At 32.7% G+C, this 24,493-nt stretch overlaps 1 pseudogene; it reads right to left on the bottom strand.

Annotated features, from left to right (window-relative positions):
• LOC149552497 (peptidyl-prolyl cis-trans isomerase FKBP42-like) overlaps positions 1-23,241 on the bottom strand; it is a 55,264-nt pseudogene extending 32,023 nt beyond the window's left edge.
• Positions 23,242-24,493: the final 1,252 nt, after the last annotated feature.

The following is a 24,493-nucleotide window of genomic DNA, read 5'->3' as shown; positions in this document are numbered from 1 at the left end:
TGTACTTTCTGAAATTCTATCCACAAAATTTTGATCAAGCTCAGCAAGTAACACACCCTTGCCAATCCACTTAAGATTAAAAACCCACAAGTATTTTTGGGTATGAAATAAATGATTCTTTAGACTAATCATATTTAACCAAAAATCTTTATGAAATAGGAAAACTTGTCAATTATAATTGCTATAAATCAAATACAAAAGTTTTCAAGAAATTTTATTCACATAAATAACAAAACTAAAAGCGTAACTTAAACTTCGATGGTTCTGAATGGCTACAAAATAATTTTTCTTAAAAAATTCTATAGAGTTTGAACAATAGTTATTGTGCCTTAGTTGTAGAAAATTCAAAAGTGTGCTCTGTGGAATGTTGATTTGTTGGCAGAAAGCTACGGTGGCATCCCATCTTAGATTCATTGATTTTTGTCTTCATTGAAATTGCATTCTAAAACAAGTGCAGTGGAGATTAGTTTTGAGTTTACTTTCACTGTATAACATTCTTTTTGTGATTTTACATTGATTTTAATTAAGAAATTCTCCAACATATAAATTGAGATCGTATCTAGGTGATAACAAGTGTAACGCCCCACCAAGGGATCCAAAAGAATTAACCTAGATTTTTACTAAGTTTTCCAAAAAAAAAAAAAAATTAATCATGAAAGATAAACCATTCATATCAAACACATAGTAGCAGAAGCATAATATACAATCAACCTAAGCATACATAAGCATACGTAATGGGTTACATTCCTTAAGGATCCCAAGACGTTGAGTCACATTTAATCTAACTAATACTAATTCTAACAACTACCACATCCACATGAAAGAATAGTTGAAGAGTCCAATGTCCATATAATACATTTGTTTTTAAATGCCTATTCAGAATGCTCAATCATCCATTGTACATGACACAAGGTACGAAAGGCTTAAAAGAATAAACATATGTAGAAATAAAGATACATCATCCTAATCTAATCCATGATACAAGTGCAATAAATTAAATGAAACCATTAACATAAATGATACATCCATCCATCAATAAAGGTATAGAAACCATCGTAAAAGATAACCATAAATCATAACACATAATTATCTAAGTGCGCGGTTCCTCCCAACTGTAAATAGTATCATTAGACTATCGTGGGTCCTAGCCATCCCTTCATGTGTAACATCCCAAGTCACCAAAGAGATCATTGATATTATCATAGTAGGTACATCACTCCTAATACATACTACATCATATGTAGAAAGCAATCTAACATGCTACAACATATGCATCATAAATCTAATCATGCAAAATAAAGCATAAGATAAGAAAATAACATCATCTATCACATGCTAATCATAAATATAAAGGAACATACCAGTAAATAATATCCATCATAATGATCCATGAATAGAATGGAGATAAATGCCAATAAAGAATGCTCCAGCCACGGTGTCTCAAACGGATCTCAAATGGTAAAAGTGAAAAAGCACTACCACCCGACCATGTGGAACCTAAATGGCCCACTCTGACCACGCTAAGGAGATAATCTCAAGTCCCAAATAGGATATCAAATCACATAACATAAGAGAAAAAATCACATAACACAAGTACTCTCTAAGTCTAGGAATCCTAAAAGTATATAACTCAAAGTTTTCAACACATAGATCGACATCTAATCCCAGAGGCACAACAAAGACATGTAAGAAACCTACTATGCAAGCGGGAAAGTTTGATCGCATGGATCACACTAGAGTTACCCTAGTAGTCTCTCAATAGACCCCGGCCCCCTAGTGATCCCTATGTGGCCACTAGTACCCTCTCATATAGATGAAGCATACTACGGAATGCAAGGTCACAACCAAGCATTCCCTCTACTCCCATCCTAGTCTGTACTAGCACTCAAGGCATGGGCAAGAACATACAATTATCTTATTAGGTTCATTTAATCCCCATTCAGTGTAAATATTTTCACTTATTAAATAACTTACAATGAGTTACCCTGGAAGCCACTTAGGGCCCCAGCCCCCATTGCAAGCCTCTTCTCGAAACTACAAGTAGATAACCTACCCTAAGCTCATGGAATCATAAATCAAAAAATCACCTCAGTCCTATACAAGTGACTGGAAAAATACCAAAAGTTAATCCACAATAAAAATATCAAATCTCCATGAGCAACTTAAAAGCATCCATTGATAATCATGATCACAACAGTTCTCTATTGGAAACTGAAGGTATCAATGATAATCACAATATCCATATTGATGATAAATCACAATATCCATTGGTTCTCAATGAGCAACCAAAAAGCATCTCAAAATAAATAATACTGATCGAAGACTCCAAAATGGTCAAGTCCAAAACATGTCACAACATGACATCATCAAGAATAAATCAACACTTTAGTCCCATCAAGGCAACTGGAAAGTAAACCAAGTATAATTGATCAATGACTCAAAAATGATTAGGTCAAGTGTCTTAAATACATACACCTCAACTTCACACAAGAAGACTGGAAAGCAATAACAATCAGTAAATACAAACATCTCATAGAGCATGCCATCACGTTACCATGGTTGGGTTTAGAAAGATCAAGATCAAAAACATCAACATGCCATCACATCTCATAACTCCCAAGCCTTTGGTAGACGTCCTAACTGGTCAACACTCTAGGACCACCCAAACCCCAAACATGGAAAGCATAAAGAAACAAGATACAAACACATATTTTGGTTTGCTTTTGCAATCACATGGTTAAGCCAAATATTAGGTTTCAGTTTTTGTTTTCAAGTACATTTCAAGTGTATAAGATTCTACGTTGAATTTCCAAGTCAACATAGAATTATCCCTCCATTGTTTTAAAAAAAATTTCTAAGATGATTCAAAAAATAATTATTTATTTATTAAAAAACATTAAACTAACTCCCATTGACTTTTAGATAAAATCATTCACATTATTTTACTAAAATCCATGTTACTAATAATTCCAAGAACTGTCTCCCATTATTCAAATTATTAGAATAATACTTATCAACCTTCAAATAATTAGTTCACAATTTCCTTAAAACACTTCAAGAACAATCGTTCATTTAAAATAATCTTCATTGATTTTAAGTAAAATCAATCATATTAATAGTTCAATTATTTAATTCCACTAAATACTTATTGATGTCTCTTTTCTTTTAATTTGCCTCATTTAAAAATCCATTTACTAAAATTGACTAATAATTAATTACACTTCTTCTACTATTAACTAATCTTAATTAAATTTAATTTAATTAGATTAGTTAATAAATTATATAAAACTAATGCATGATAATAAGATTCTATCTTAATTCGAACCCAAACCCAAATCAATTTCCAAATCTTGATTATAAATGTCTTAGATCTATGTTGGTTTAGTTTATAATTCATTCCATGCTTTGATAGATTATTTTGGTGAAGTTTAAGCACAAAGAACTCCTAGTTATGGAAAATGGAGGAATGGTTGTCATTGAATAAAATAGTCCAAGTACGGGGGCCATATCTCCCTAATGAACCATTGGATCAAGACGAATTTGAAATATGTTAGAGAGGGCAAAGTTTTGCCAAATCTTACCAGAGTGATTGAATAAATTTGTTCTAGATAAAAAGTTATGAATGTCTAAGTTTGGGTCTATGTAAGGGGCAGCGACAGGGCAATTTGTGATGAATTTCCTTCATAAATAAAACTAGGGTTTCCTAATGTTTCTTTGCAACCAAATAAAAATTAACATACATATCTAGATTCCAATTTCAAGATTGAAGATTTGTTCAAGGAGTCTACTCAGACACATATAATAGACACGATGAAGACAGGAAGAGAAAGAGTGCAAATGGAATATGTGAAAATCACGAGTTTTAGAAGTTCATAGAAAAATCCCTTCCTTCTCCAACATTCGCCATTCCTCCAAGAATCAAACCAACCGAAACCCCCAAGTGGCAAGGAGTGCTTTTAGAAGCATATGAGGATGTAGAAGCATATGAGCTTCTCGAATGCATGTAAGCTTGTCCATACACACTAGGACGTGTCTAGAAAGAACTAAGAGATAAGAATGAAAACTAAGCATGTAACTTCCATGACAAGAAGATAGACATGATGAGGTCTCTAGAATCTTCTAGACACCATGTGCTCAAATAATGTGCTAACTCCTAAGTGTAGACAACACGTGCATAATTAGAGTGCAAACTCCTATGTTGTCAACATGACAACTTACAAGAGTTTGCATACTCCTTTGTGACTAGATATTAAAATAATGCACCTTAATTTTAATAATCGCTTTACTCTTTTTAATTTAATTTATTAATTTTAAATATCATGCACTCACTTTATTAAATCCACTTGTTTTATCTTAATATATTTTAATCACATGCACACATCATGCAATCTAGAATCTTTAATAATTTTAATATCTTTCCCATTTTTAAATTCATTTTTGAAACTTAATTGCTAAAATATATAATAATATTATTTAGCATTTATTAAAAATGAACTCTAAATATATTATTATTAAAATAAATATTGTCACGTTCCAAATTTAAACTTATAACTTTCATCGCCAAATTTAATTCTTTTATTGAATTAATTTCCCAATTAATTAAATAAAATAAATATTAAATATCATATTAATTTTCCATTAAATTAAGACATTAATTAAATCTTTTAATTAAGCTTAATTAATAGAAAATACACTAAAGACTCATAAAGTAAAATACAAAAAAACCCATCATAGCCAAAATACATACAAAATCAAACCAAGGGTTAATATCATGAATTACGTCATCCGATGCATTCAGAGGGTATTCAACTTAGATACTTGTCCTAATTCTCAATTATGAAAATGGATTAAAGGGTTGGGATTTGGACTTGAGAATTTATCTCCCCTCTCTTACCATTGAGATAATGTGATAGGGTACGCTCATCCTGAAAATTCGAGGAAGTCGATACCCAGTACCTACAACTTGCATAAAATCCATGCATGTACAAGCATAATATATACTAAGCTAAACAGGAAATGGTAGGAAGTGGTGCATCGTGTATATCCTAACTAGCAAGTGACTACGACTCCCTTCCTTAACCACATCAAAAATGCCATACAGAAAGGAAACAAACACACACACCATACACATGCAACTATGGGGTAAGTATCCATAAGAAGACACATATGATAATAAATCAACTAACTAATCATCATTAATAACTGCAAACATTGCAATAATCATCATCCATACATGAAATATAGAATACCAAATGATCTCATCATATAATAAACTAAATATAAAACAATATCTGATAATCTCAAAATAATGTTACTAATTATCATCATCACAAAACTATCCTAAAAGAGTTTGACAATGATAAAAATAATGCGACCTAGGGGCAAGCACTACATCAAGTGCAAAAACTACTTCTAAAAGCATGTTACTTTGCTACTGTCTATGTCAAAGATGAAAAGAACATTTTAAGGTAAAAGTTATGTGTGCTTGCAGGCTTTATTTAATCTGAATGAAGAAAGGTCAAGATAAGTGCACCTATGAGCTTTTTAATACCATAGTCAACTTTAAAGACAAAATTCTGTGTTCATTGAGGTTGGCCTTTGAGATTATCTATTGGATATTTAAGGGTGTCAAAGACTTGGGCTCAAGTTTAGGTAGGCTATCTATGCAATTTTGCCTCATAAGAAAAACTCATTGCTTCCAAAATTCTATCAAAGATAAGTGCACCTAAAAGCTTTTTATTACTATAGTCCAAATTAAAGGCTAAATTTTATGTTCATAGTGGTTGGCATTTGAGAGGATCTCTTGGATACCAAGGGTGTCAAAGAGTTAGCCTCAAGTTTAGATAGGCTATGTATGCAATTTTGTATCATAAGAAAAATTTATTGCTTCCAAAGTCTAACAGAAGATAAGATCATTTACCATCAAAATCAAAGACCAAAAACTTTTTTTTAGTTTCCTATCAACTCTATTGCCTTCATTCTTTGTGCTTTTATAGTTTTACACATACATATCTTTAGTTAATTTGAACAAGCCCTAAGGAAAGCTCTTGAAAGTTGAAACCATTAATGGCTAGAAGTAATTATCTAATGACATTTTATAGAGACATATGTTGGAACTACATTGCATTTGCACTTTTCAAGAGAGGCAATAGTTAGTGAATGGAAAACAAGCCATTATTACTCACACCACAAAATGAAACTTTTAGGGTTGTGGAATATATCTTACTTTCATGTGCAATGATAAGGTGGCTTGAGAGCATGTCCTTGTCCCCTTACTATTAATTTATCCTACAACACCACATTAGTCTATTCCTTCAAATTTTTCGATGATATGGAAGCCTGGAGGAAAATGTTTCTTCAAATGGGGGTTGTAATTTGGAAAATTAAATATGACAAATAACATTCAATGGCACTTTCTGTTAATTATGTCAATTTTTTGTAGTGCAGTATGGGAGTTATGCTTGACTTTTCAAAGAGATCAAGTATCCTACCAAAGTTGGGGCGATGAGTATAGTAGCATTTTGACTTTAATAGCATTTTCTATTCAGGGAATGGAGTCAGATTTTAACTATTGTGAAATTTGAGAGATGTTTAGCTATCATAAGGGTCTCCCTTTTTGCTATTAGTTTTCTACACTAGTGTTCTATAGCTGATTTGAGAAAAAAATCCCTTGAATTTGAAACTAAAGGATGAAACCCTTTTGTCTCCCTTTGGCAGTCTCATCAAGAGCTACAGTTATGCTTAAGCTATTATCTTTCTTCATTCTTGGTGGACTGCCACAAATGTATGTAAGACACAATTTTTGGGAATATTAGAGCATTCCCATGTCTTTAGGGATGTAATAGCTATTTATTAATTTGTTTTAAAGTTTTTTAGGACCTGTGAACATTTATTATGATTAGTTAGGAATCATTTTTAGATTGGAATGGGAGAGGCTATTGGAACTCTTCTATAACTAGGAGATGAATCTACCATGAAAAGGTAATGAATATGTTTGAACAATGTAAAGAAAAGAAGCCTCTTATTCTGTGTGAAAAATATTCTTGCTTTTATATGCTCTTCCCAAATTTTGAAATTAATTACATGGTATTATATTCGATAAGGGGACAAATTTTTTTCATACACTAGGATCAAGAAAAGTTTGATTTACCAACCACATCACAGCTATTGGACATAGAATTTCCATATGATGAGGGATTCAAAGTCACCTTTATGACTAATTAAAATCAAAATGTTAGTGGCTTGAACATGAGATTTGTTGGTCCAGTAATCTATCCTTGGTAGCGTCCTTAAATCCATCTTTACTAGGCTCTATCAGTGGTTTCAGAACACAACTGAGTATTGGCAATATGGTGCAATTGTTTTCAAAGGGACAAGTACTTGTTGAATAGCAAGCTCAAGTTGGAAGCATTGATTACATTTGATGACATTGGATAATGTGACACTGGCGAAGGTGGTGATGATGTTAAATGTATTGGTCAATGGTTGCACCTTAGCATTAAATGTCCTCATTTTCATCTCTGTGTTTTTCCCAACCTGGACCTTAGTGCCTTGGCAAATGCCCAACATTCTCAAACTTGAGACTCTAGTAGATCTTCTCAGGCATCTACAAATGCCCAATCTTCTCAAACATGAGACTCTAGTAGATCCCCCTTTCTTTGAAAATGTGGTAATGTTTAGGTGATGATGCTTCTTGGAAAGAAAATATGTCATTATTGTATTGATGAAAATTTTTGGATGGTTTGATTGTCAAGTATAATACTATAAAGTTAAGAAACAACATTCTTATCAAACTAAATGTGGTATAGGTTTTTAAGTAATAAATCATGGAATGAGTTCTAAAATACGTTAATTCATAGTGAGTAGAAATAGGTCTTGAAGACCTTAGAAGGTAAAATACAAAACAATTAAAGGTTGTGAGACTGTCACAATGAAGATTAGCCCATATTATCTTTTATTGTTGCCTTCAAATATAGTGCTTTAAAATGATGGAACATTAATCAGTGATCCTAAAAGAAAGACATTGCTATTGAAATTGAGAACAACAGACTAGGATATGCAAGACAAAGTAGAGATATCCATCAGAGTAGTCATGGAGGACACCATTATGAGGACATGAAAAAATAGAGAGGTCTATTATGTAATAGAAAAAGATGCACTAAAAAGACTGAGGTCTCAAATATTTCCATGAGCTCAAAGGGAATTTTCATGATGTAACAGACCTATGAGGTCCTTATAATAATATTGAAGAATTGTATGGTGAGCATGCAAAGGTTGTAAAAGGGATGTATAAATAACAATGATGAATAAATGATAACTACACTATTATGATAGTGTTGAAGGTATGTTAACGGTATGAATTAAATTTAATCCAAATCAACGATGTAGTAGCATGTAAAGGACAATGGTTAATGAATAATGGTTTCTTGATATATATCTATATCAATTTGTTTTTTTGTGTCGGTTATGTTAGCTATAGAAAATGCTCTGAGACAATTGGACTTGAAACCCTCTCTCATGAAGGCTAGCTAAATATAGTTTATGTAACATCTATTCCACTGGGATACGGTAAGCAATAGTCATTAATCTTATTCTCTCAACAAGATTTTAATTGCTACATCATAGTTTTGTTTTTTATTAAGTAAAACAGGTTTTACAGGGATCTTGAAACCCAAAAGTTATATAGCATAAAGAAGGAAATTAAAAAAGTCTAGCTAACATGAAACTTCTACTAAAAGCCAAAACCAAAAAAAGGCCCAAGGCCAGGAGGCAAAAGCCAACACCCAAAAAAACTATGAGAAAAACTTAAAGAAAAAAAGACTAATGGTTGTTCTTATCCAAATCCTGTAAAGTTTTTGTAGCTTTGTTATCCTTCTAATTGTCTATTCCTTCCTGGTTCTTGTTATGGGTTTCCACCTAGTTCACCTAGTCCTTGAAGTCTTTCTGAGTAGCCACTTCTTGGCCAAAGTCCAACCTGGTCTTCTGCATCATGTCCCCACCAAGGCCGGCTCTCATCAAAGAATCCCCCAAATTGACAATGTTCTCATTCAGGGTGTGCAGAGTGTCCACAATTTGTTTTGTCATGATCTGGTGGATGGAATCAAACCTCTGGACTTTCTATTTTTTTTTATGTTGTAGATTTTTGTGATTATTGGTTACCTTCAATCATTTTGTTTGTATCTATGTTCTTCTATGGCTTATTGTGCAGGACAAGTCATCATTGTGGGACCGTACTTTAAAAGTAATTATTAGGTAGTTTGTGTCATAGAAATAAAATGGGACAATATTTTTGTTTTTTGTTAACTATTATACTTTTTAGAGTACTTATAAGTCCTATATTTATGACACAGGACTTGAGAAGACTTGTGTTCTTGAATAAGATCACAATTTCAAATCTCATTAAGTGACTTTCCTAATAAAAAATATCAGTAGATCCAAATTTACATCTCTTTACTGACCTAATAAGGGTGATAGTCATGGTCTTATATCTTTGTTTGGCCTTTTCCAAAGATTAATGATAGTGCAAAGAATATACTAAACCCAATAAACACTACAAACTAACACTAAACCCAATAAACACTACAAACTAACTAAAAGCTATCAGCTATGAGCTAATCAGACTACAGGGACTAGGATACATTTTTATGTGATATGTAGTGCTCTTGATGTACAATATAAAAGAAAGTTAATTTAGACATGGATATTGTTGTTACTATAGACTACAATGAAAGTGTATTTCGTAGCATGAATAGCTTGTCTTATTCCTTGTCATGGAAGTGTTATGAACAAAAAAGTGCTTAGTTTTCTATCAATATGAGTATTGGTTCAAGATTTGGGAAGGAGATAAGTGTATATTTGCAACTAAGACACCAATTTTGAAGGATCTGTTGGACTTATTGAATGAGTGTGCATTTTCAAGAAAAATGCAGGTGCACATATGTTAAATTCATATTGGAAAGGTTAGGATTTTATTTGTGATCCTTCCAGTAGTATAAATAATGGAGTTCAAGAGATTGGACTACTCATTCTCTAAGTAGTATGCACTAAGACACCAATTGTGAAGGAATCTATTGGACTTATTGGAAGAGTGTACATTTGCAAGAATAATGCAGGTGCACATATGTTAAATTCACATTGGAATGGTTAGGATTTTATTTTTGATCTTGATAGTAGTTTTTAACAATGGAGTTCAAGATTGGACACGGCTAAGATTAGTAAGGAGGTAGTTAAGATGATTACACAACTGCAATAGTTTCCTGGGTCTTCTTTTCTAGTTGGGTTCCTGTTCAGATCCTATTAGTTGGTCGTTACTTCTGGTTCCTATGTTTGGTCCTATTTTTTGGCTTTTAGTTTTTAAATTGTACTAATGGTTCTAGGTCCTTGTAAAACTTGGGTACTTTATTTGGACTTTATTAGTGGTTTCAGGTCCTTGTAAAACCTAATTTTGGTTCTGCTGCTAGTAGGTTTAAGGACTCTTTCCTATTGGATGGCTTGTTTTTTCCTTTTTTGAGGATGCGAAATGGTTTCGAGGTCCCTTCAAAACCTTTTTTTACCATAATCTAAAACAATGGAGTTCAAGAGATTGGACTACTCATTCTCTATTTAGTATGCATTATTCTCAAAAATTGGTCAAGTTATTTATCAAGGAAGCTTACAAAAAGTTCATTTCTTGTTCAATGTTCAAAGAATAACTATTGAGTGACCTTAGTGGTTAATTGCTTTCATGTTTGCTAACTACAGAAAGGGTGATTATCAATAGCAGCACATGTTATTAGAGGGTCCAGAAGAACAATATGATAAGAATATGCTTGAATGAGCTAGATACATATTTGAAACATTGATAAAAGTAGCTGACAACTATTTGGTATTATGCTAGTGTTTAGGAAATGTATAAAAAAGTATATTTACAAACTATGTTGTAGGATGGTATGTTCACTTGACTATGTAGTTGTAATTAATATGGATGACTGAAGGAAATTGTAAATCAAAAAGTATAAAAAGAGCTCCTTGTCTTCCAACCATGCATACCTTATCCAATAAGCCCATGCCAAATCCTCACTTTTTTTATGTTGAATAATGATCTTTGATGGCTCACAAATGCTTAATTAGGTTAATTAGAGTCATGTGTCATGAAAATACAAAATTTCTCCTTTAAGACAAAGGACCCACTTTTCAATATCAACTAGTAAACCCTATAATAATCAATTTACAAACACCCAAATCCTAAAATCAATTGTGAACCAATCCTTCCCATTAAGTTATGCTTTGTTCAACACCTGACTATCCCTTCAATGCAGGCTATGGTCAATCACCTGAATGTTATTCACTATCACCGGTTGCTCGTAGCTAGTATTGAAAGAATGGTTCCACACAGGACCAAGTCAACATAGGGTACCTACAAGAAAAAAATTTCATGGGAAAACCCTATGAGAAATTCCAATCCAATATCTGCACTCACCAAAGTTTAGAAAATAGGGAAAACCCTATGTGAAATGCCAATCCGATATCTACACTCACCAAAGTTTAGAAAACATGAGCAAACATATTTGGCATGCACTCACCAAAATTTAGAAAATGTGGGCAAACATATTTGGCACTTCTAGTCTTCACATCAACTTTATCCAAATTTAGTTAGTCAAAAAATTGTTATGACCCACTTTGGGTAATTTGACGTTGGTCAAAATTTTGATCAAAGGGGGAAAAAAATTTGCAACCAACACATGAATGAAAACAAAAAATAAAGAGGATTCATAGTGTTGGTCAAAAAAATTGGTAGAAAAATGGATCCAAATATACTATTGATAGTAGGGTTGTGCATGTTATTTCTATACCTATAGGCAAGTCTACTAGTCATAAAGTTGAGGCAACAAATGCTTTGTTCACTACAAGGATGGTAGTGGAATCTAGTTTTTTGAATATATGGTTGGAAGGAGACTCCCTTAATATTATTAACATGTTGAATAATAAGAGTCTAATAATCTAGATTATTGAGGGAATTATATTGGAAATAAAATACCTTATGAAAAAATTTGATAATGTTTTTATTTCTCATATTTTTTAGGAGGGCAACAAAGCTACTAACTGGACTGCAAATCAAGTGGTCTATAGGGAAACAAAGTTGATTTGGCAAGATGACCGAAGAAAGGAAGTGGAGTTGATGACAATTGTTACTTATGATATGACACATGCTAGCAAAGGAAAGATCATTCAAGATTGAGGAATTTACTAAGGGAAGTGATAGGTTTATGGTGGATTTTATGAGTATATGGCAGATTTTATGAGTATCATGAGGTGGCTATAATTATGGATTGTACTTGGTACACATGCAAGGTTAAAGGTTTTTTTGAAATCAAATACACCTTACCTTTTTTATTTGGTTACCATTTATCAGACTACTTGCAGGTGTAGAGTTGAATACAAGATGGGAGGGGAACCAAGAAAGAAAGAGCCGAATGATTGTAAAGAATGGAAGGCAAATTTAGATGTATGGGATATCCTAAAAAAGGGAAAGTCATGACATATATCAAGAAACTTCATGGGTATAAGCCCCACATTACAAAGTATTTCTTCAAAAATTAGATTGAAGATAGGGTTAAGTTGCATGGTGTCACTATCAAGCTATCAAAGGAATTTATCACTGAGATTATGGGTCTTCCAATAGAGGGTCTTAAATTCAGCAAGGAGACAAATATTTTGAATGCAGCCTTCAATAAACTCCCTAAAACTAATGAAGAGGAGAAAAAGATGGAGAAGAATGGTGATTTCTACAACCTAAGCTAGATTAAGGTTATCTGGAGGGATGTTTTATCATGCATTTGTGAGTATTTTATCCTTGATGGTAGAGCTAAGAGAGTCCACATGTTTCATTTTGTATTCCTAAATCATTTTAGGTATAAAGATAGAATACAATTGAGATACTCTTTGATTCAAAGCCTCTAAGCCCATAGGAAGAAGGAGTCATGTGTCCTATGCTCCATGAGGGTTTAATCTTACTTACTGAAAATTACTGTAAAAGCAAGGTTGTTAAACCATCTCTAACTATGGAGAAGAAAAAGAAAGTGATTGATAATGAACCCCACTCAAAGAAAATTAATTTTATAAGTGAGGAAGGCACTAGTGACAGGAAGAGTACCAAAAAGGGTAACAAACAAGAGATTAAAAAGAAAGATGTGGAGGAAGTTATGGATTCTGAGAATTCTACCAAGGATGATAATAAAATGGAAATGAGGGACCTCAGCTCTAACCTAGAAAGTTATTCTAGGAGCAATGGAATGTCAATTAAAAAAGATCATGTGGAGATTAGTAAAGATAGGAAAATTGAGTCTAATGTGGGGTTTGAAGCTTTAGGGGATGAAGAGGGGAAACAAAGTGTTCACCTTTCTCCTTCTAAAAGGAATTCCAATGAGGAGAAAATGGACATGGACACTAAAAATAATAACAAGGGTAAAGTCTTGTCATGAAAGAGCACAAGCTAAGTAAGGAGAATAAAGAGGAGCTCAATGAGAAGAAGGATGCAAACACCAAGATCCAGGTCAATATAGGAAATAAGGATACTACTATTGACATGGTGAATAGGCATGCTAAAGGGTGTAGGGATGAGTCTCATCAAGTGAAGTTATCTTTCCTTCATACTACCAAGCTTAAAGTGGAGGCATCTCTTCAAGGTGACTCATGGATCTACAATGAGATCATGGTGCTCAAGAAAAAAGTTGCAGTTATTCAGAAAGAACTGGACCATGAATTTGCTACGAGGGCCCATCTGGAAAGACAAGTTGGAAACATTCCTAAAAAACTTAAGGAGTCTGAGTTGGAACTCTGTCAATTAATAAAGGATAGGGGGCAAAGAATGGAGTAGGTTACCTCTAGCTTGTGTGTTGTAGTGGCTAGTCTAGGCAAGAAAAGTAATGAGTAGATTATGTCTCTAGATATAGTTGGGGTGAGGAGTCCAGGAGGGCCAACTAAGAGAATGAGGCATAGTATGAGGAAAAAGATTATTGAAGCACCTGAGGTTTATGGTTCTATCATGGTTGATATTATCCAGAGTACTACAAAAGTAGGAAAGGAGGTGGAGAAGATCATTAAAGAGTTGTTGTAGGTGTTGGTGTGCTAGTTGTTGGTCTGTGTGGTTTTGATGTTTCTATTTTTTATTTTTTCTAGATTTTGTTTAAACTTTAGGTTCCAAGTCCTTGTAAAACCTAGGTATGCTTGGTTTAAACTTGCAATTTTAGGTCCATGTAAAACTTGGATTTTTGACTTTTTGATAAACTTTAGGTTTTAGGTCCATGTAAAACCTAGTGGTGCTTAATGTTGATCTTTTGCTTTTGTTAAAGGGTTTTGGGTCCCTTCAAAACCTATTTTTACCTTAATCTAAAACAAACCCAAAAAATAGCTAAATAAAGAATTAGAAGAAAGAAAAATATTTTCAAACTATCTGGAACTTAAATGTATTCTAAAAAATAAAGAATCAAGTTCTATGATTGGTAGAAATAAATTAGTAATTAAACTAATTATGCATAAATCACAACAATATACTACCCTACACCAACGGTATAATAATACTAAAGTACCCAAAAAAAAATTAATGAATCTATTTGTGAGAGGTTGTAAAGTAAAAGAACACCTCAAATAGAATAATTGAAAGATATTAAACATCATATCTCATTGGCACCATACAACCATATCTAATTATAGTGACAATGAACAAGATTAACAATTTTTAAAACCCATCACTATCTATTAAAGAGTCTAGAATAGTGTAAGATTGTGGTGACAATAGTCCCATGTTGTGATAAGAGCTTACAATAGAGTATGCATCCCATTTGGTGAAGAATCTAAGTGAAAATAAACTCAGTGATTAGTCAACAACACCCTTCACAAAAAATATCAATTTATACTAGAGATTACAAACTTGAATAGCTTGATACAATTTACAATAAAGAATTAAAGTTCTATTAGGGGACATTATAGTTGGTATCAAAGCATAATCCTACCATTTTAAAGGAAAAACCTACCTTAATCATTATCTAACTAGGTTAGTTATTTGTTACCTTGATAATTTACCCAAGAAGTTAAAAACATGTTTAGTTTGGGAATTAGAGTCAATTTAAAATGCAAAAATCTTCTCTCTCCCTATACTAGAACCTTCTCTCTCTACGAACTTTTGTCTCTCCACACACTAAATTTTTTTCTCTCTACACACTAAAACTTTTCTCGCTCTTCATACTAAAGTTTTCTCTCTCTACATACTAAAATTTATTATCTTTCTATCAACCTAATTTTTTTATAGTTAAGGTTAGAAAGTGAAAATTTGAGATTTAGATGAATTTTTGAAAGTTAAGGTTAGAGAGTTAGAGTTTAAGAGTTAGAGTCATAAAAGTTAGAGTTGGTTACTAATCATCTTTGGAATAGTCCAAACTCTAAATTTTTTAGTAGTAGTGAACTCAAAAAGTTGGTTACGATAGAATAGATTATAAATTCATGAATATCACATGTAATGGGGGGCTTTTTGGATTTGAGAATAAGGGAACACTTTATGTATAATTTTGGTGACAAGATGATTTTGGAAAGTGTGTATAGATGTTTCCTTTGTAATAATATTCCTCTTATGTTCTTGGTGCAAGGAAATAAAGGAAAGCACATTTTGGGTTCTCTTTCTAAATTTGAATTTTTGAAGTATTGATTTTATTTGCAATGAGTGTTTTTATGGTATTATATAAATATTCATGAATCTTGAATTAACATTGTCCTCATGATTATCTTCAAGTGTAGTTCTTTATTATTCTTATTAGTCGTTTAAGTTGAATTAGGAAGGCTTGGAAATTGTTCAGTGCATTCAATTTTTAGTAGCTTTCCTCGTATCTTCTAAGTTTGAACACATTTCTATTTGAAAATAAAAAATTATATCTTATATGGGAGCTTCCCCTCTAAATGTAGTGGATGGCCATATATCAAGGGCCTATCCAAATGTTGGAGAAATTGATTTGCCACACTCTTTCCATTGGGCCAAATCACATATTTTTCAAGTGAAAAATCTTCGTACCAACAACTTTTTGGCAACTCCACTAGGGAAATGAACAAAAAGATTAATCAGTTTCTTATGATGAAGCAAGATGGTATTACCGCATGAAAATATGTTTCTAGTTCTCCAACTAAATATTGGTTTCCAAGATACACAAGAAGACATAATTTCATATTTGAATACTTTTTCCTAGAGGTGTAGATGAAGTGCTCATCAATATCATCAAGTGAATCGAGTTCTAGAAGAAGAAGAAGAATTTTGGGGAAATCTTGCAAAGAGATCCTACTGGTCAAAATAATGTGGTTATTGAAAGGATAGATATTATTCCAAGAAGGAAGGGGAAAAATCTTGGTCACATCCAAGGTTAAGTAAACAATAATTAATATGATGGTCGATAAAATGTACCTTCCCTAGAATGAAGGTTGGTAACTTTATTTTATAAGATTTAGTATTGGTGACTCTATCTAAAATTGTGAATTTAGAATCATGGTTTGGTACAAAGGAAAAGTAGAACATGATAGTGATAGTGATAGTAATGATGATTACTTTTCATATCCAAAGAAGAAGACTCCTGATGAACCCATACAAGTAGATTTCTTCAAGAGTTTTTTTGGTGGCTTGTAGCTTGATCCAAAAAAGATTCATCCATCTTTACTTTGAACTTTGCAAAAGATAGAAGAAGAAGATAGTAAATATGATCAATTTTTCTCATACAAACCAAGATCATTGTCAGAAATAAGTTCTCCATATGAGAATAAAGAAGACTTCATTAAAAAGTATGATTCATGTGAATCAAATTTGGATGTTGTTGATTAAGAAAGTAGTTCAAGACCTGCACTAGTTTCTCAAAAGGATTGTATTTCTAGTGATCATAATTAGGTTTAGTTTTTTAAAATATTTTATAGTAATCAAAGACTTGACCCTACTGAATTAAACCCTTCATTACTTTAAAAATTATAGGATATTGAAAAAGAAGATAAAGGCAAGAATCACTTTCTTGCTATTGAAATATCTTATGAGAAAAATTTTGAGATAGATTCATCAAAATTTGCATGCCAAGAAACTAATCAAGAAAAAGTGAATGAAATAGGAAAATAATATTTTATTGATCCTTATAATAAGCATTTCAAAAATCTACAGAAGAAAATAGAAGTCATTCGTGAATCTAAAATCAAGGATCTTGGTGAAGAGGCATCAAAATCTTTACATACATGTTGTGACCCACAATTTGAAAAGAATGATGAAGAGAGAGTGTCAAAAGATGAATCCTAGGTGGTCATTATTCCAATTTGGTGTCTTGATGCTCTAGATGATGACTTCCTCTGTAAAGAAGATCTTCTCATTCATCCATTATGGACCTTTGAAGAGGAGATAAATGTTGATAAAATTCAAAATATGAACTCATGCATATCTTCCTCAAGTATGTTACTAAATAATAGAACTTATGATGATCTTCTTGAAGTCAAGGAAAACATTAAGGAAGTAGTTTATCATAAGGAGTTAGAAGAGATTTTTCCATTGTAGTCATCTAAAACTATCTATCCTAGCATTGAAAATAACTCTCTAGATATGAACAATGCTAATATCAAGGATGAGGCAGTTTTGGAAAGGATCCATTCTTTTTCTATAAGTAAAGATATTGAAGACAATCTCAAGGAATGTAACTAGGAAAGTGTGAGTGGTTAAAATAGAGGTTTATGGTAATTCCCAAACATATTCAAGATTCCCTCTTGATCAAATTCCTAATGCTTCAGGAGGTGACTCTCATTGTAAGTCCTCTCGAGTTGTTGATCATGATTATGATTCATCATATACAAACATACATACATCCAAAGAGACATTTACTCCTTAGTTGACTATACTAATTAAAAAGGATCATGCTATTTTACATAGTTCAGATGGAGGAGATAGTTCTATAGAAGCATCACGTCAATTTGCACAAAGGTCAAATTTTCATAAAGTATGTCCAAATCAAGAAGTAGATAAATATGAAAATGAACTAGATGAGAACCTGACACTTCCACAACCACAACCAAATTGTGAAGAGGGATATATCATCCTAGGTTTACATGCTCATGAGTCTTGACTAATGCAATTCATGCAAGGAAGATTTACCTTCAAACCCAAAGTATTGCTCAGGATTTTCAATAAGGACCATGATAGTTGAAAAAGAAGGCCTATATGTATTAGAAAAGAGTTGAAGCATTTATGATGATTGATCACAAAAAATCCAACAAGAGGGCTTTCGAGATGGAGAAAAGGACCAAAATTGCATTTAGAAGCTTCATAATATAATTATGTAATTCTTTTAAGATGAAATCATTGATGACATGCAATAGGAAAAAAATTTGGTCCTCAAGTCAAAGATCTTTGATAAGGCATGGTTATTTGGATACATTCCCTTGTCCAAAGAAATGGAGTATGTTAGGAATCAAAAATTTGGAATCCAAGGAGCAAACCTACATTTGAGTTCATGAGTGATAGGGAGTCATCGCCTTTAAATTACCATGGCATATACTTTTCCTAGCCATTCAATGGGTTTTCATGAATCATTTGGAGCTAGAGCTATTAGAGGTAGGGGTTCCATACTTTGTGCATATTTTAATTTGGAGTTTTTTTTGAGAATTTTCCTCCCTTTTTTTGGCTTGTATTCTCAATTTTGGCATGCTTAATCTTGTTTCATGTATTTATCTCCTTTTCAGGTGACTCTATAGCCCTTGTGATAAAGCACTTCTCTTGCTTAAATCTGGGTTTGTTCAACATCCTACATAGTCCTTGTCCCCAAAGAGAGCCAATTTTTACCTTGATAATTTACCCAAGAAGTTAAAAGAAAGTTTAGTTCAAGAATTAGAGTAAATTTAAACTGCAAAAACCTTTTCTCTCCCCATACTAAAACCTTCTCTCTCTATGAACTTTTCTCTCTCCATGTACTAAAACCTTCGTATTAAAACTTTTCTCTCTCTACATACTAATTTTTTCTCTCTCTACACACTAAAATTTACTCTCTTTCTATCAACCTTAACTTTTTAAAATTTAAGGTTAGAAAGTTAGAGTTTGAGCATTAGATAACTTTTTGAAAGTTAAGGTTAGAAAGTTAGAGTTTGAGCATTAGAGTCATAAAAGTTAGAGTTGGTTATGAATCATGTTTAGAATAGTCCAAACTCCAAATTTTTGAGTAGTTATGAACTCAAAAATTTGATTATGCTAGAATATATTATAAATTCATGAATATCACATGTAATGGGGGACATTTTGGATTTGAGAATAAGGGAACACTTTATGTATAATTTTTGTGACAAGATGATTTTTGGAAAGTGTGTACAGATGTTGTCTTTGTAATTATAAATTCCTCTTATGTCTTGGTGGAAAGAAATAAAGGAAAGTGCATTTTGGGTTCTCTTTCTAAATATGAATTGTTGAAGTGTTGATTTTCTTTGCAACGAGTATTTTCATGGTATTATGCAAATATTCATGAATCTTGAATCAAAATTGTGCTAATGGTTATCTTCAAGCATATTTCTTGATTGTTCTTAGTAGTAGTTTAAGTTGATAAAGGAAGGCTTGGATGTCATTTGGTGCATTCATTTTTAGTAACTTTCCTCATATCTTATAAGTTTGAATACATCTCTATTTGAAAATAAAAAATTGTATCTTACTAGGGAGTTGCTCGTCTAAATGCAGAGGAAGGCCACATATCAAGGGCTGATCCAACTATTGAAGAAATTTATTTTCCACACTCATTCCATTGGGCCAAACCACATATTTTTCAAGTGACAAATCTATTTACCAACAATATTCAGCAACTTTTCTTAAGAACCAAGGGTATAACTGAGTAGTCCAACATTGTGTTTCTATATTTATGTCCTTAAACTACATGCTTACCTTGAGAGAATTTGATAGATACTCTTTAGGTGTATAATTCATGCCTACTTTTCAACTTTATTACTCTACATGAATGATGTGTGTACTTAATAATGTGTATTTATTTCTTCATGTTTAACATGACTAATACATATTTATGAATTACTTCATCCCTTACATGTATGATATGTTTGATGTGTACTTATTGATTCCTTAATGCCTTACATTTTTGGCAAGTATTTATGTACTAATTCATGTGTGGGTATGTAATTAAGTGTGTTTCCTTGTGCTTTAAGTGTATAACATATAATTATTGCTTTATGCCTAAAATGTATACTTCATGCATTGTGTGCATTTATATGCCTTCATTCCCTATGTATATTTAAGATTCATGCCTTATATGTACATTTCATGTCTTATGTGTAGTCACATGTACCTACTTCATAACTCATTTGAATACTCCATTGCTAATAGCTTGTGTAATATTTATGTCTTGCATGTATCTAAGCATGTAGTTTCTTCAAACTTCATACTTTATGTTTTACATGTGTACTTTGTGCATTAAGTGTATTCATGTTTTTTCTTCATGTGCTACATGTATGGCTAACCCTCTTGTGTGTTCAAATGATTTAATGTATCTACTTGGAAGGATTCTTATAGATTTAGTCTTGGCCTATCTATTTGTTATAGTTTTTGTTATCTTGTAATTTAATTATTAGATAAGACAACCTATAGATGGTAATCTTGTATATAAGTATCTAGTGGTCCTTGTCAAAGGAATAATGGATTGGTAGAAGAAACCAAGGTCGTGTTGTCTATATGAGTGTCCTGATTTTGATGAATGGTTATTTGTAATTAGGTTGATGAAAGCAATAAATGCATATAACTTGTTGAAGTTGTATATTGATAATGGTGATCATAGAACATGTCTTAGTTTTGTAATATATGTATTTTTAGGCCAACATGATGGTAATCTAGTGATATTTCTTGCATTAGTGTTCATTTCCTATTTTTTGTGTTTGAGATTTCCAATATAATACATTAAGATGCAAGATTGGAAATCTCTTTTAGATGTTCTCTATTCTTGACTACATGATTTAGATTCTCAATTTTAGTGCACTAGATCTTTTTAATTTTATTTCCAATATTGGGAATTAATAGTTTAATAAGTTATCTAATTTTTTATTTCAAATTCACTTCAAAGGGATATAGAGTTCATTTCAATTTACTAGTTTTAAGGTTTTATATTTAGTGTTAAGATATTTTAATTTCAATTTCAATCCAAACTTTGGGGTCAATCTTTAATAAGTTACATGATAAAATTTAGTTTTTTTAAAATTCTAGTGTAGTAGATTCTTTAAATCTCAATTTCAATGTTGGGAATCAAGGGTTTAATAAGTTATCTATTTACTAATTTAAACATGAGTGTTATTAGATTACACTTTATTTTTAAACTATTGTATATGTGGAAATTTTAGTATTTAGGTTTGCAATTTTATTTATAATGTTAAAGGTTTAATAAGTTACTTGTTATATGGTTTCAATACAATTATTTTTGATAAGATAAAAAAGTTTTACAAGGACCCTGAAACCCAAAAGTAATTACATAAACATGGCTGAAAATAAGCAAAAGAAGCCCAGCCAAAATTAAACAAGTCTAATGGCTGATAATAAGCACGAGGCCTAGCCAATAATAGAGGCCAAAAAAAAGGCTAGAAAAAATAACTATCTTTAACAAAACTTAGCAAAAGCCAAAAAAGAAACAGCAAAAACACAAAAAGAAAAAAAATAAGGGGCTACTCTGTGTTCTTCTTCTCAAGGTCTTGCATGGTCTAGGCAACCTCATAAATCTTCTAGTGCTCCTCGACCATCTGCTCCTGGACTTTCTCAATTTCCTGGTCCAAATTGGTAAAGGTGATATTAGTGGCCATATCTTCATCCAACTTGGCTCTACCTTTGTCCTTTCCATCCTCACTAGCCAGCAGTCCTCTGTCTTTTAGCACACTGGTTAAGAAGAGAATATTGTCATTGATTGAATTGAGGAGAGAGATCATCTAACTAGCCAAATTATGATTTTAGTTTTCAAGATTCTTAATTCTCCTCTTAGCTAGACTTACTCTATCCTCCTGATTCTCATTTTCAGTCTTCTTCTTGGTGCCCTCCAACAGAAAAACCTTCTCTCTGACCTCTTCCAACTCATGGTATAGCTACTTGATTAATATAAAATTATCAATCATGTTGTTACGAGCATTGTTCAAAAGATTCATACCTATCTCCCTAGCATTATCAGTCATGGCCAAAATAGCAAGGTCAATGAGTTCTTCAAGCCAAGGTTTTTCCTGGTCTTCCACCAGAATCTGAGGATTCATTGCTTCTCTAAAAATTCCAATCATCATAGTCCTAACATTGAAATTTCTCCAAGCTTTTCTCCTATTTCTGACAAGCACTTCCCCCTCTTTATCACCAGTATTATCCTTTTTCTTCTCCTCAGGATGAGAATGAGGATGAACAGGGGAGGGAGGGAGAATCATAACATCTAGCTTCTAATTTGAAACCCTCTCATCATCTGCATCATCCCTCTTTTGTTTCTTCCCTACATGTTCCTCTTTAATCTCCTCTTCTATCTCCTTTCCCTCATCATCAAAAGCCATGTCCTCCTCATCCTCATTATAATCCATATCATCTTTACTAGAGGTTTGGTCATGGTCCCTAGGGCTCTTTCTTCTCGAGGTTATAACAGAGGATGGCTTCTTAGCATGACCCTTAACATTTTTACCAGCAGAAACATTCCCCTCCTCCTTTGAGCTTATGCTCTGAATATCATCATAATCAGAAGAGTAGTTGGAGCTACCATTGTTAGCTTCCACATCCAGCGAGGGATTATTGCAAACCATCCTAGCTTTGAAGTACTCATGGATAAGTAGCAATAATCCCTCATGCAGAGCAGGGTTGATAGTAGGTTTCTTCTTAAAGCTATTGATTTCCTTACTCATAGAGGTAAATAAATAGTAAGGGAAAGAAATTTTACTATCATGCTGCAAATGATTAAGAAGAACAAAATGATGGGTTCTTACTTGATCAAACCTAGGGTCCAGAGTAATATATTCAATGATAACACGCAAAACATACCTCTGAAGCTTCTTGATGGAATTCGTCACATAGAATATCTCACTTTTAATTAGTTCATTCATTTCTTTAGTACACTTCACAAAATTCTTCACTGCATTGGTTGAGATTTTTTTATCCCTGTAAAACTTGAAACCCTCCATAGGAATCTTAGTAACCATAGCAAAAACCTCCTCTGTGATCAAAAATGAGACATCATTCACCTTCACCTTGCCATGTTTCCATGAATTGACCATTTTTTTGGTGACCTCAAGATCAAAACCATGAAGTTTTGCAATGTAACTTTCAACCCCTCCCTTTTCCAACTTTTTCCAAACTTTTCCCCTATTTTTCCATTCCTCCACTTCCCCCACCTATTCCTTTCTACAATGTTCTACCACCATCTCTTCATTTTTAGCTCCTAAAATTCTCATATATTCTAAGCTTTGCAACTCCTTAATAGACAAAATTTTGGCACTGTTTCTTTAATAAGCACCAAAATAATTCACCTTACAAAAACAAAAATAGTAATTGAAGATTTTGACCCACAAAACATGTTGAAAAGACAATGATAACTTCAGCTGCTTGCGAAAACCAAAAAAGCCTTTATGACTCGTACTTATTTCCCAAATTCTTTTAATATTCATTATTGCAATTAGATCTCCACTATACACCCCTAGATTTTTTCCAGGTTGATAAGGGTCTTAGCTTCCACTATAATATCTTTTCTTGATTGCCAAGTAATCAACTTGTTAGAACCCACATGTTTGTTGGCAACCCAATCCATAACTGGATTTGCTTCTCTAAACACATGTGTGATGTAGATAGTCTCAAATTTTGCAAGAGTGTCACATGTCTCTTCAATTTGATTGGCAATCGACCAAGAAGGAAGAGATTTTCCATTTATATAATTAATCATATTATTGGAGTCCCCTTATAACCAAAGTTTAATTATCTCGACTTCAAAAGCCAGTTTAACCATACGGCACGCTGCTCTGGCTTCTACAAAATGATTAGTCTAGAATCCCAATAGAAGAGAAAAATTCATGACTCCCTCACCAAAATTATTTCTTATTATTCCACCACTTCCCAAGGGACCTTGATTTCCTTTAGAGGCACTGTTGAAGCTAGCTTTGTACCATCCCTTCGAGTGAAGAAGCCATCTGGCTTCCTATCTTTTTAGCTTCCTATATTTTTCCTTTTCCATCTTTCTACCACCAATTTCAATTTCTCCCTCCTTCTTCATTTGATAGTTTTCCTTTATGTTTGTATAAATCTTCCTCCCAAGAACAAAAGTTGGCTCCTCTCTATCCCTAAAGATTTTTTTATTCCTTTCCTTCCAAATACTCTAGCAGAAGTGAGGCAAAATCTAGGTGCCTAATTCTTGCAAAATAGAAGATTTAAATAGACTTTTCCATTGACTAAAAAAATCTAGGAGATTGTCTGACATGGACCAGTTAATCTCCAAATTCTGGGTAAGGAATTCCCAAACCTCCCTAGAGTAAACAC

The sequence above is a fragment of the Cupressus sempervirens genome, chromosome 6 (assembly GCF_028749045.1).
Source record: "Cupressus sempervirens isolate cs-2001-9-10 chromosome 6, ASM2874904v1, whole genome shotgun sequence".
Taxonomy (NCBI): domain Eukaryota; kingdom Viridiplantae; phylum Streptophyta; class Pinopsida; order Cupressales; family Cupressaceae; genus Cupressus; species Cupressus sempervirens.
The sequence above is the reverse complement of the archived record's forward strand: the minus strand, read 5'-3'. Positions and strand labels throughout refer to the sequence as shown.